This window comes from Scylla paramamosain, chromosome 23 (assembly GCF_035594125.1).
Source record: "Scylla paramamosain isolate STU-SP2022 chromosome 23, ASM3559412v1, whole genome shotgun sequence".
NCBI lineage: Eukaryota > Metazoa > Arthropoda > Malacostraca > Decapoda > Portunidae > Scylla > Scylla paramamosain.
Genome location: NC_087173.1, coordinates 13,623,255 through 13,637,188, shown reverse-complemented (window position 1 = coordinate 13,637,188; position 13,934 = coordinate 13,623,255). Strand labels below are relative to the sequence as shown.

General features: G+C 43.6%; 1 protein-coding gene across 2 annotated transcripts in view; it reads right to left on the bottom strand.

The window, feature by feature from the left end:
• LOC135112249 (Y+L amino acid transporter 2-like) overlaps nt 1–8,206 on the bottom strand; it is a 168,078-nt gene extending 159,872 nt beyond the window's left edge. Inside the window, exon 1 of one of the 2 annotated variants that reach the window (XM_064026510.1) lies at nt 7,434–8,206. The gene's annotated coding sequence lies outside the window, so the exon portion shown is untranslated. The remainder of the gene's footprint in view (nt 1–7,433) is intronic. The other variant, XM_064026509.1, reaches the window with a different exon arrangement.
• Between the last annotated feature and the right edge of the window lie 5,728 nt (nt 8,207–13,934).

Sequence of the window (13,934 nt, the reverse complement as noted above, 5' to 3'; positions counted from 1 at the left end):
TCTCCGTCTTTTCTTTGTTTCCTTCAACTCCTGCTGCTGCTGTTTCTCTCCTCTCCCCCCCCCCTCTCTCTCTCTCTCTCTCTCTCTCTCTCTCTCTCTCTCTCTCTCTCTCTCTCTCTCTCTCTCTCTCTCTCTCTCTCTCTCTCTCTCTCTCTCGTTTTTTTTTATGTTCCTTCCTTCCTCCTCCTCCTCCTCCTCCTCCTCCTTTTCTTCTTCCTCCTCCTTCTCCTCCTTTTCCTCCTCCTCTTCTTCTTCTTCTTCTTTTTCTTTTTCTTCTTTTTCTTCTCTAACACCGTCAACGTTTCTTCTTCCTCTCATATTTTTGTCTCTCCTCCTCCTCCTCCTCCTCCTCCTTCGGTTTTCATTTTCTTAGGACCAGTGTTGTCATATCGCTTCCCACCCTCAAAATGCCTTTAATTTCCACCTTTCTCCTCCACGCCTCCTTCCTCCCTCCCTTCTTCCCTCCTCCAGTGTGTCTCCTTCTCCACTCCAAGCCACACTCCTGCTTCTCCTCCCCTCTTCCTCCAATTTATCTTAAGAAGCCCTCAAGTAAAACATCTCTTTATTATTATTGAGGTTGCATTTATATTTTATACCTCTCCTCTATAAGTTTTAATTTATTTGAGTGAATGGTACAGTTTTCAAAGGTTTCTTTCTGATGTGGTAAACTATTGAACTTGTGCATATTTATATTTCATGCCTCTCTAAGTCTTCATTCATGTGAGTGAATGGTAAGGTTACTGACTTTTTATTTATTTATTTTATTTTATTTATTTTTTTCGCAGGGATCCTTCATAATAAATTTTCTCAACTGTAGTAATTATCGAACTTGCATTTACATTTCATACATCTCACAGTCTTAACATAAGTGAGTGAATGATTAAGTTACACAACGGACTCCCTTTTTCCTACCTAGAGTCGTTCACAATTACTGGTCTGCCTCTTACACTTTTCTCACCGGTAACAATTCCACCTCCCGCGTCTCTAGTCTGGCTGTGATTGATCATGACGCTAAACTCCCGCATGGCCACCAGCGCTCGGAAGACAACGTCCCTTGAAGGTAACTGCTCAGGCATAAATTAATGGCTAAGCACGCACATATACATAATTTGCCATTTTATTCAGCTGCGCAAGTCTAGGTCCTCAGAAATCCTCTAAATCTTGCCTGCAGACATTTCTCATCCCTTTGCTGCGTGTGGGAAAGGAGAGAGGATCTGAGGAAGGCAGGAAGATAGGAAGGAAAGGAATGGTGCACGAGAAGGAAAGGTGGCAGAAAGAAATGGAGGAAAATGAGAAGGAGAGAACATATGATTGAACTGGAGGGAGAGAAATGGTGCCTAGGGAAAAAAAAAAAAAAGGTATTGAGAAGAAAAGGGAGAAGAATAGCAAGAAGGGACATATAGTGCGATTAAAGGATAAATCTAGTAGGGATAGAAGGAATCAATAAATGAAAAAAAAGTACGAAGGAACAATAAAATGAAGAGAGACATGAATTAAAGAGAAGGAAAGTAAAATGAAAGAGATGGTTATAGAAAGGATGAGGGGAAGGGAAGAAGAAAAAAGAAGTAGGATTGGAAGAAAGGAAATAAGGCGTTAATGAAAGAAGAAAGACTAATATATATATACGAGTATATATATATATATATATATATATATATATATATATATATATATATATATATATATATATATATATATATATATATATATATATATATATATATATATATATATATATAAATATATGTATATATATATATATATACACACAAAAAGATGAAAGGAAAATAAAGAATGAAGAAAAAGAAAGAAAAGAAAAAAAGAAGAGTAAAGAAAAGGTACGACAGTGACTACCTGCATGGATGTAGGAAGGAAGAAAGGTGTGAAACAAAGAAAGAAACTAAAAAAAAATAAAGTAAAGGAAGGGGGAATATTTATATCTTCAATCTTTACCTTCCTCTTTCCATCTCCACCTCCATCACCTCCTGCTCTCTCTTCACACCTCTTAAGCACTCAGTTGATTCTCACGTTTACCTTTCATCCCTTTGTTCTCGCCAGGCTTCCTCCTTGCACCTGCTTCACTCCCCATGCCAAAGCTCCAGCCCCTTACCCGCGCCTCGCTCCTTGCCAGCTCTCGTACAAACACGAGTATCAGTTTACGTATAGTCTCTCAGAGTGTAAATTTGACATGTTTTCACGATATCAAGGGAAGGAAAATCGGTCTTTTCTGTTATGGGAAAAAGAGGGTATAAGGATTTTCTATTCTAAATGGTATTGTTTTTTTTTTTATTTAATGCGTAGCATTCTTTCCCTTCCATTCTCCCAGTTCATCAGTCGTCGCAGCCTTCACGGTCGCAGCGCAGGGTAGAGGAACAGTTTCGTTTGTAGTATTACGTGTGTGTGTGTGTGTGTGTGTGTGTGTGTGTGTGTGTGTGTGTGTGTGTGTGTGTGTGTGTGTGTGTGTGTGTGTGTGTGTGTGTGTGTGTGTGTGTGTGTGTGTGTGTCCACCATCCAATGCACCTGATCATGTTTGTCCGCGGCAGAATGTCTCTGTGTGTGTGGCCTGCGTCAGTCTGTTTGTGATTGTAATTGGGACACTGAAGGTACAACGATGTTTAACATGTAAACTTTGCCTTCGTCCAATACTACAATCCAAAAGTGGTGGGGTCGTTCGATTTTCGAGGGAGTGGTTTACGCTACACCACTGGCACATAAAGGGGAGGGTTCCGAGCACGCGGCGCTTAATGACAGCAGTACGACAAACTCAAATAGGGAAATGTAAAAGGAGGTCATTGCTCATCTTTCCTTTCTGTTTTGTGTGGGGGAACGAAAATTGCCTGTCCTCGTCTGGCCTTGGTAATGTGATGTGTGCTTATACTGCTTACGCTGCAGCGACATTTTACGGTATTGCTGCTTTATTTATGATGTGCTGTTTGAAAACGTTGCTTCTATTCAGTTCATTCTTCCCCTCGTTCTTGTTCTTGTTACTTTCTTAATCTTGTTATTCTTTTCTTGTTCTTGTTCTTCTTCTGCTACCACTGCTGTAGATTTTTTTTTTGTGCGTTCAACTTATATTTTTTTTAAGCCATTTTCCATTTACTATCCATACACGTCTCAGACACCGTTTTCTTGAATATTCAGCTGCTTTGTTCTTGTAGGGGCTCTTCATCACATGCAGAACAGGGATATTCACTTATATTTAGAAGGACAGCACTAGTACACATAAGAACCTTGGCCTTTCTTTACGTCTGAATCATGCATACCTGTCCACTGGCTCGTACTTGATGTTGAGTGGCGACTTTTAGTATATCACTCACTCCGATAACCAGCGCCTCCACATGCATGTCAAATTAGACGCAGAATAAGAGGAAACTTCACTCTTCATTCTGAAACAAAAGAGTTGAACCAAAAGAAAGAGAGAAAAGATAATAAAAAGACTCAGTTTGTCTCGTTCAGGCTGCTTTCCTCATCATGTCTGCATTCTCTTCATCTTTGCAAGGCTTTTTTTTTTTTCTTATTTTGTCGCGCGTCGTCTTAACTTTCTAACTACTTGACTTCGTAACGGCGTGTGTTGCTTTTCTTTCCTCCCACGACCCACTCATTCAGCAGCACCGGCTCGGGACGCCGCCATGCCGGACAGTGAGGCGGCAAACACGGGGCTTCATTTTCATAGCGTGTTAGCGGCATAACAACTTGGGGAAAAAGTGACGCTTGGTGAAAAAAAAAAATAAAATCCATGAAGTATTTTAATAGAATCTGTAGTGAAAAAAGAAACAGCGACGCATCATACAACCAAACTGATATTAGAGTACACGAATGCTTTTCCTGCCTGTGCTTCTCTCATCTCCCTCTCCCCTCCAAGAGAAAACATGAAAAAAAAAATAAATAAATAAATAAGATGCCACTCACAATACAGCGAATGACCATCGTACCTTCCTTTCCCCTACTGGAGATAAAAAGAGAAAAGACATCCCCCATAATATTATATAAAGGAAAGGAATAAACTTCACCAGAGAAAGTTAAGACATATCTATACCTAAAACGTACCTAGCAAAATGTGTGCAAGGATGAATTTTTTTTTTTTTTTTTTTACCTTTTCATCATTTTTTTTTAATCCAATTCCACTAACTTTTAAACACAATTCTAGGGAACACAAAGTTTACACAAGTTTGCTGACCTTGATGACGACCAGACGTGAGCAGCCGCACCTGTTTCCTCCTGTTCTGACCTCGAGACAGTTAATTAAAGGTGTGGCGAGAACGTACAGTTTATTTGACTTCACTCCTACATTGCAAAGAACGAGGTTAAAGATAACAAGATAACCTAACCGTGCATTTTTTTTTTTTCATTTACGTAAACAATAACGAGATTTATTGTTTTCTTTGATTACCAACTGGCAGAGGAGGAGGAGGAGGAGGAGGAGGAGGAGGGAGCAAGATCGGAAGGAAGAAGACAATACCAGAGAGCGAAAGCGAGAGAGAGAGAGAGAGAGAGAGAGAGAGAGAGAGAGAGAGAGAGAGAGAGAGAGGAGAGAGAGAGAGAGAGAGAGAGAGAGAGAGAGTCGGAGGATGCTACTATGTTTAATTAAGAGCTGATATATGTGGCCGTTTAAGAGAGTTGGCGGGAGGACTGAGGGAATAAAGCGAGAAGACTTGTGGGTAAAGAAGAAGGCGGGTTGAGGAAAGTGGGTCATGGGAACACAGGGAAAGTTGTTTATTAAAGGGAACTATTGGAGGAGAGGCAAAAAATGTCGTGTCGTCTTAATAAATGGGGAGAGGGAAGGAGGCTGGGAGAGGAAGAGAAAGAAAGAGTGGGGGAGAGAGGAGGTAGGAAATGAGAGAGGAAGAGAGAGGATAATAAACAAATTAAAAGAAAAATGAACGCGTGGGATGAAAATGAGAGAATAAATAGAGAAAATGAGAGAATAAATAAAAAAAAGGGTGAAAATATGAGATGAGATAAAAAAAAAAAAGGTGTAAAGAAAGAAATATATAAAATAATTTTAATTTAAAACAAAAAAAAAAGATGAATAAAAAAAAAACTTAAATTAGCAAACTTCAAAGGAAAAATGGACAGAAAAAAAGGCAAGGTAAAACACACACACACACACACACACACACACAACTATAACGCACTTACACACCATAAAAGACCCAGTTGTTCATTTTCCCACACTTTTTTATTCACTCCATTCAACTTCCATTTATATTTTTTCACCATGGCTTCGGTTTGTTCTGTTAACGCGCCGAACCCCGAAGCGAGAGCAGCGAACACAAGCAAAGGGGAATAAAGTAAATCAACGCGGAACAATCGCTTACAATTTCACGCATAACATAATTAAGGGGAGGGGGCGAAACAACGAGCGGCGGAGCGAGCGTGGGAACAGAAAAGTGGTGATGGGAGGGAAGGGGAACCGCGCGAGGAAGAAAAATAAATAAACGAATAAATGTACGAGCATGCCGCTGGTACGGAAAGATTTGAAATGATGATGGTTAGGAAAAAAAAAAAAAACAGGAAATGTATGAAAGAAAATATATGTCGCGTGGTTATTTAGTTAAGGAAATGAAACTAGAGGAATATTGTTAGTAGTAATATGAAGATGATTTTGATGATGATGATCTTACTTTTTACCACCACCACCACCACCACCACCTCCTCTCGCTGCAGTCATAAAGGCCTCACACAGTTACCCGCTCATCACGCACTCAGCTATACGTGAGTCATAAACATAATGGGCAAGATGCCTGCTAGGGACTCCCCCACTGCCATTACCAGAGAAGGACAGGAAAACGAATAACTCCGTGAAAAGAAGTATCGGAAAAGAGCGCAAGAAGACGTGGAATATAACTCGTTATTGCCGCCGGAAAAAAGAAAAGCAAGAAAGTTTCTAATTTGATCAACAAAGTTGTTGAGTACCTGCACCGCATTACTTTTCTCTCGCTTTCTTTTCTACACTACCAGCGTGACGCCCTCCACGCTCCTGCCACCCACCCCAACCACTTCACACACATTAGAAAAACTGACCAAACAACACAACTCCACTCGTCTGCAGAGAGAGAGAGAGAGAGAGAGAGAGAGAGAGAGAGAGAGAGAGAGAGAGAGAGAGAGAGAGAGAGAGGGTGGGGGGGAAGGGAGGGGAAGAGAACCGTATGGGAAGGGATGAGGGAGGAATGGCGGTGAAAGTAAATGAGAGAGGGCTTGTACCCATAGGTAGGTAAGGACAGGCAGGAACAGACTCTGTTAAACATCACGGAAGTTGTCCTTTGTTTATTTAGCACAGGACACTTCCCTGTTGTTTGTCTGAACAAATATCGCCAACTAACACAACAGCAGGCGCCATCCTGACCACGTGGTTCTGATCCAAATGTTGATGTTATGTCTACTGTACGTCCGCTGTATGTTAGCCGGCAGCACCTCCAGAGGCAGAGAGAGGAGAGAGGGAGTGACGATCGCTGAAAGTGACCGCGTCCTGCGAGCCCTGACGGCCGACGGAGGGTCGCAGCGTTAGTGTGTGCATAGACTGAACTAATTATAAAACTAAGTGAAGTAATGTCGCTGTTTCACTGATACGAAACACAGTGACGTATTGTTAGTCTCTCCAGTAATCAGAGACCAATCACCACCACGTTACTACACTATCCCTTAAAGAGAACTCTTGTTGGTGTAAATAAATTGTATATATGGACTTGATTCAAACTTTCTTTGAAGCCTACTCATATCACGCTACCTTTGAATCACAAATGTTCCTACTGCTGGCGTGACAAACAGCCGAGTAGGGGAACAGGCTGCGGCCACCACACCAGTCCATTAATAAATAAAACCAGTATTTCCTGTTCATGTATTTTGTCTACGTAATGAAACAGCGGAGGGAAGCATCACGTACACAGACAGGCACACATTAGTCTCGCCATCAGTCCTCCATCAACAGACTGACTAACTGACTGACTGAGTGATTGAAAGACGGACAGACACAGATTGCTCTCCACCAGTCCTCCATCAACAGACTGACTGACTGACTGACAAAGACGGACAGACAGACAGGTGGTGTACTTGTACTTATCTGCTCAGCTTCTCAACTTACTGAACTGCAACCTCAATCACATAACTCTCATCATCACAGTGTCAGGAAAGTTAAAATATAGCCTCATTTGTTGTCAACCTCTCTCTCTCTCTCTCTCTCTCTCTCTCTCTCTCTCTCTCTCTCTCTCTCTCTCTCTCTCTCTCTCTCTAACGTCACATCACACAGGTCATTATATAGATGAAATTTTTGAAATATACACACATTTCCCAATAATTAGTTTTCTATGGCAAGTTTACATAAATAGTTCAATAACAGCATTCAAAACCACAAATTACTACCTTTCATTACGTGTGGAGCTTCAATCTCAAATAAAAACCATTATATATATTGACTCAAATAAGGTAACACTCACCTAGGATACGAGGAGCAGGGGAGAGCAGGCGAGGAAGAGAGGGGAGAGGGTGGCAGGCAGGCGAGGGAGCGGGGAGGGAGAGGAGGGGAGAGAAGGAAGGCCTGAAGCAGGGAGGTGAAACAAGCGAACGAGTGACTGCAGTTTGCTGATTACAGGAGTACACACACACACACACACACACACACACACACGACCATCTCTATAAACCCTGACAACTGTAGCGTCACCATCACCACTACCACCACCGCCCCCACCACCACACCACCACTCCCAACTACCACCACCACCCCAACCCTCAACCACACCCAACAACCACAACACCTTTACGTCCGCTACCCCCACCACTATTACTCAACCACCACCATCCCCAAGAACCACAACCACCTTTACCACAAGCCAGTCACGTTCACCATCACTACCAACACCCCCTACAACCATTCCAACCCCCACCCCTGCAACTACCACCATCATCACCAGCCAGTCACGCCATCATCCTAGTCATCCAAACCACTTCCATCCTCAACAACCACACACACACACCAAACACCACCACAACCACCACCTCAACCCAGTCACGTCCGCCATAGCCACCTCCACCTCCCTCTCCACCTTCCATACTCTCCACATCTCTCTTCCACTATCCACTCTTCCCTATCCACCAACAGGCCAGCCATATTCACATCCACCTCTCCCTCAACACCGTAGTCCACCACAACATGCCCGCCGAGGACAGACGCAACACCACTTCACCGCCGTAACACAACCGGAGCTCCACCCGTCACGTCAGCGGGCGCAGGGCGAATGGCTGAGGAGACGGCGAGGAGAGAGTATCACGTGACTTGAATACTTGGCGCTGATTGGTGGAAGGTGTGCTGAGGTAATTGTCACTAAGAACAGAGCCACTCTCGCAATACTACTTGTAATGATACAAAATAATAGAATCACGGTTATATTAGCAGTAGAAGACACTTACCAATACACTGTGAGGCAAGAAGTAAGGACAAATGAAGGATACATGAGCTTTACGAAGAGTAAGAAAGAAAACGGAAAAATAGAACGCTCTGATTGGCAGTCGGGAAGCAGGTCACCACCACAGCTCTCGTATTTATTGAGGCTTATGTAGACTTGAAAAAGCGACTTGAGTCTAATGAAATAACGTAATACATATAGTGCGGGTGTTTTCACCAATGAGAGACAGGCTAATGGGGGAAATGCAACAAGGCATTCTCAGGCATCATAAATGCACTTGTTTTTCATGAAGCATGAAGCAAGGTTATGTGCCTGTGTTCTGAAAAGCTTTGCTCTCTCACCAGACTATTTTCAAAGGCCACAGAGATAATTACACGGGTTTTCAAGATTGTTTCTCCCGATGATGCTGTAGAGACCGTATCAGTCTGTCACTAGAACCGTACAAACACCCTGAAAATCTGTGTAATTTCAACTACAGCCTCAGGAAAGTAGTCGGGTTGCGGGCAGAAATGTTTCTGGATATTGTCTAGAGTCTCTCTACACATCTGTTGTGTTTTGCTTTACTCTGCGAGAAATGAACGTGTAAGTTGTGTGATGCGGGAACGGCTCGCCTGGGTGGACCTCCGCCTTCTTTCTTCTTCCTGGGCTCGCTACGTACTGGAGTGGCGCCGCGCGGCACTAAGTGATCCAAGCCTTACAGCAAACACTTAGCAAATGACTCATTACATTTTTTGTGTGTGTCAGTGAAGGAAATGTACAGGCACGAGTAACACACCAATACAGGGCTTATCATTATACAATTAACATTTCTCATCATTTTCATTATCTTCATTATGCACATCACTGTCATCATTATTATCACCCTCCTCATCCTCCTCCTCCTCCTCATCATCATCATCATCATCACCACCATCACTGTCGTCACCATCTTCACGAGGTCATCGCCATTCTTTCTCGTCCTTCTGGCAGTGATGACCCTAATGACTACACTGAGAAATGGTCTTCATCCGCGGCCATTATCAACATTAATACCATCACCATCATTATCATCACCTACGACCATCATCGTCATCATTGTCATCACCATCATTCATTCTTATCATCCTCATTTTTTTTTTATTGTTCCTAAACCCACCAAAACCATCACCACTACCACCACCACTATCATCATCATCATCATTATCATTATCATCATCATCATCATCATCATCATCATCATTGTTCGTCATTATCATCCTTAAGTCTTATGTGAAATTTTTACAGCGCAATGTTGATTACGAAAGAAGCAAAGGAAAAAGAGAAGAGAAGGAAGAAAAAGAGGAAAAGGAGGAGGAGGAGGAGGAAGGAATAGGAGTAGGAGGAGGAGGAGGAGGAGGAGGAGGAGGACAAGATGTTGGTGATTATGGCCATAAGAGAGAGAGAGGAGAGAGAGAGAGAGAGAGAGAGAGAGAGAGAGAGAGAGAGAGAGAGAGAGAGAGAGAGAAATAGCTTCTTTACCTCTCTCCCCTTCCTTCTCCTTCCCTTTATTCCCTCTCCTTAACTCTTTTCCCTTCCTAATTTCTACCCATTTCTAATTACTCCACCTCCTCTACCTTCGTACCCATCCCTGCCCTCCCCCTTCCAAAACCCTGACTCCTTTCCCTTAATTCCTCCCCTTTGCTCCCCTCTCATTCCTCCCTTCTTAATCCACCAACTCTTACAACTTACCCTTGACCCCCCTTATCTTTCACTTCCTCCCCCTTAACTTCATCCCTTAACCCTTTCCCTCTTGACCGCCTTCCGCCGCGCCCCGTGACTCACGCCGCACGCACCGCCATGAACTATATTCTGAAACTTTTTTCGTGCCGCACCTTCACTGCACTCAAAAGTCTCTGCATACAATACAGGTTTTATTGACACACAATCAAGATTTTTACATTATTAAAGGATAAATACTCTTGAGACCCCGCTAAGCGTCTGTGTGGCCTCGGGAAACAGTCTTCATGAGAGAGCAGAGCGTTTTCAAGGTTGTTTTTTACGGTTCTAGTGACAGATTTAACAATATTTCTGCATTACTAGCAGGAGAAACACTCTTGAGAACCCGGCTAAGCGTCTCTGTGTGGCCTTGGAAAACAGTCGTGACGAGAGCCGGAGTGGTTCAGAACAAGGGGACTGATATTCTCAAACGTTCCGCCGTCTCATCTCCACAATTTGCAGTCTGCTTTACTGGAAGTTTTTGAGCTTTCCTTCATTCACGATGCTAGTGGTAAAGGAAGGTGACCAAGGGATACCATACTCGTACATCGTACTTGTATGCTCTCTGTTACCTTTTTCGGTCCGTGGAATTTTGACAGGCTATAGTGGAAGTTGTTGCGGTTTTCAAGGGTGTTTTCATAGTTCCAGTGATAGGTTAACAGGATGTGATGGAAGCTGTTGGGGTTTTCAAGGGTGTTTTCATGACTCGAGTGATAGCTTAACAGGCTGTGGTGGAAGTTGTTGAGGTTTTCAAGGGTGTTTTCATGATGCGAGTGATAGTTTAACAGGCTGTGGTGGAAGTTGAATTAGCAGATGACACAAAGTTAGGTGGTAAGGTGACGTGCGATGAAGACTGCAATGAACTTGAGGAGGAGCTTAACAGACTGACGGAGTGGAGTGGTGAGTGGCAGATGTCTGCCTCTGTACTTGCAAAAAATAAGTTTGGCAGTGGAGAGAAGAATCCAAACTTTAAGTACCACACACACGCTCTCTCTCTCTCTCTCTCTCTCTCTCTCTCTCTCTCTCTCTCTCTCTCTCTCCTCTCTCTCTCTCTCTCTCTCTCTCTCTCTCTCTCTCTCTCTCTCTCTCTCTCTCTCTCTCTCTATATATATATATATATATATATATATATATATATATATATATATATATATTGGAAACTCCGCCACCATCTTTATCGCGTGGTGGCGGGGAGGCATCCCCTCCCTGCCCCGCCCCTCGCCTTGCCGCGCCGCTGATTGGTGGAATCAGCCTATCCTTGCCTGAGTGCCACGTCTCCCATTGGTCGGCGCCGCGAAACTGAGACATCTCTAACCCTGTACTCTGTCCACGATCGCCTGAGGCACAAGCCCCTCCCTCACGGCGGAGCGTGGCGGGCCCTGGATTCTGTCCCCCACTGGGTGGCGGTGTCCCGAGGTGTGGCGGAGGGTTTGACATTGTTTTGGTGACGTGATAAACACTGCCGGACACCTCACTCTCCTACACACACTTTCAAGTTATATTATATTTATATTGCAATTACAACAAAAGAACAAACAAGTAAATAAATAAATAAATAAATAAATAAAATAAAACAATAAAATAAAAACATGCAGTCGTGTTGACAGGAACTGGAGATTTTTTAATATACACAAATTTAAAACATTTAACTTCAAAACTGATGAAAGGCAAGAGGAGCCTGCTCTCAATAAACAGCATCATAAGCAAAGCAGGACGGTCTGCCCCTCATCTTTCATTCTAACACTGTACTTCCTTCACCCAAACTTTGCCCCCCCCCTCCACTCCCTTCCATCCCACCCAACTAAGACTCTCTTCCTTCACTCAAACTGTCTCTCCCCTCCCCCCCTACGTTATCTTATGTTACTCTCCTACACACTGGTCTGCCCTTCACGTGTTACTGCTAGTCCCTCCAGTCCCTCACCCAGGCCGAATGCTTCCTTCCCCCAACCCCTCTCTCTCTCTCTCTCTCTCTCTCTCTCTCTTTCTCTCATATATATATATATATATATATATATATATATATATATATATATATATATATATATATATATATATATATATATATATATATATATATATATATATATATATATATATATATATATATATATATATAACAATTAGTGACTAAAAAGCGCGTGAGCAATGCAAGGCGTGGTTGAGGTGGCATGAGCGACGCAGCCTGTTGGGCCAAGGCAAGCCACAGGCCTGGCCGGCTGAGGGTTATGGTCCCACTGGGAATTAACGCTGGCTCTGCCGCTCTCTTTACCACGTTTCAGGTGAGGGGTTGCATGTTTACAGTCCAGGTGTCCCTAAGCATCTCGAGATGACTAATATCATTCTCTCACAAATTTACAAGTGTATATACTCGTCACTCCGTGTCTTCTTGTCATCAAGTGCTAACGATGTGATGATAAAAAAAAAAAAAAATTGACGATCTATTTCTTACTTTTTAAAGAGCATAATAGCAGCTATCAAAAAAAAAAAAAGTATGTCTACAGATGACAGTTCGTGTACAAGACATGCAAACCTACGTCCACTCATCCAGAAATGTATCTAATCTTGTTAAGTTCCCTATTAAATAGTCACTACCACTGGATTACTGTTTCTCTCTAGTCACACACGAACAAGCGCATATTCACGGGCAGCAAACACGCAAGGTACACTCAAATACTCCGGAGCAAAGCTGCCTCATCTTGTTTCATTGATCAGCCCACTCTTGCACACTTTCAAACTAAAGCCACTTTTCATTTACCATCGACGATTTTATATTCGAATCAAAATTTAAATGACGTTTGAGAACTTTCGGCCAAAATTCGTTGAGGGCCGTGACGGCCTTGGGCGCCGCACGGGGGGAGAAGGTGGCTGTCGGGTCCGGCCTAGGGCCCAAGGCAGAGAACTGGCAGCAGGTCCTTCTTTTCCTTTGCGGCCTCAAGCTTCAGTAGTAGTCGTCCACTTGCAGCGCCTTACACTAGGCAAGGGGTCACCATAAGCAAGAGATCAATGTCTGCCACTCACCAGATGTTGCCCGGAGGGGGGAGTCCTTATGGGGAGTAAGGGCTCTTTCCATAGAGTCTGGTGGAGGGTGTGTACGGGTCCCTTGATTATGATGACGCCGGGCTGAACAACTCGCCATGAACGAGGGCACGCCGTGCACCATGCACCAGACACTGGCAGTACGAGGGGTCCTTTAGGGGAGAAAAGGGCTCACTTCATGACAGTGGTTGGGGAGTGGTGTGTGGTGGGTCATTGCTCATGGCGACCCGTGTGAGGCGCGGCAAGGTTGCATCGTCACTGCCCTCACACCCAGGGACTGGGGTGGACCCTTGGGGAGGAAGGGTTCGTCCTGGTACCTATGTAGGTAGGTAGCCAATGTCGTATAGCTATCGCCGCGCCCGCATCGTTATCGTGGAAACTCGCATCGTTATCGTGGAAACTCGCATCGTTATCGTGGAATCGTATCGTTATCGTGGAATCGCAATCGTTATCGTGGAAACTCGCATCGTTATCGTGGAAACTCGCATCGTTATCGTGGAATCGCATCGTTATCGTGGAATCGTATCATTATCGTTGAATCGCATCGTTATCGTGGAATCGTGGAATCGCATCGTTACCGTGGAAACTCGTATCATTATCGTGGAATCGCATCGTTATCGTGGAATCGCATCGTTATCGTGGAATCGCATCGTTATCGTGGAATCGCATCGTTATCGTGGAATCGTATCATTATCGTGGAATCGCATCGTTATCGTGGAATCGTATCATTATCGTGGAATCGCATCGTTATCGTGGAATCGC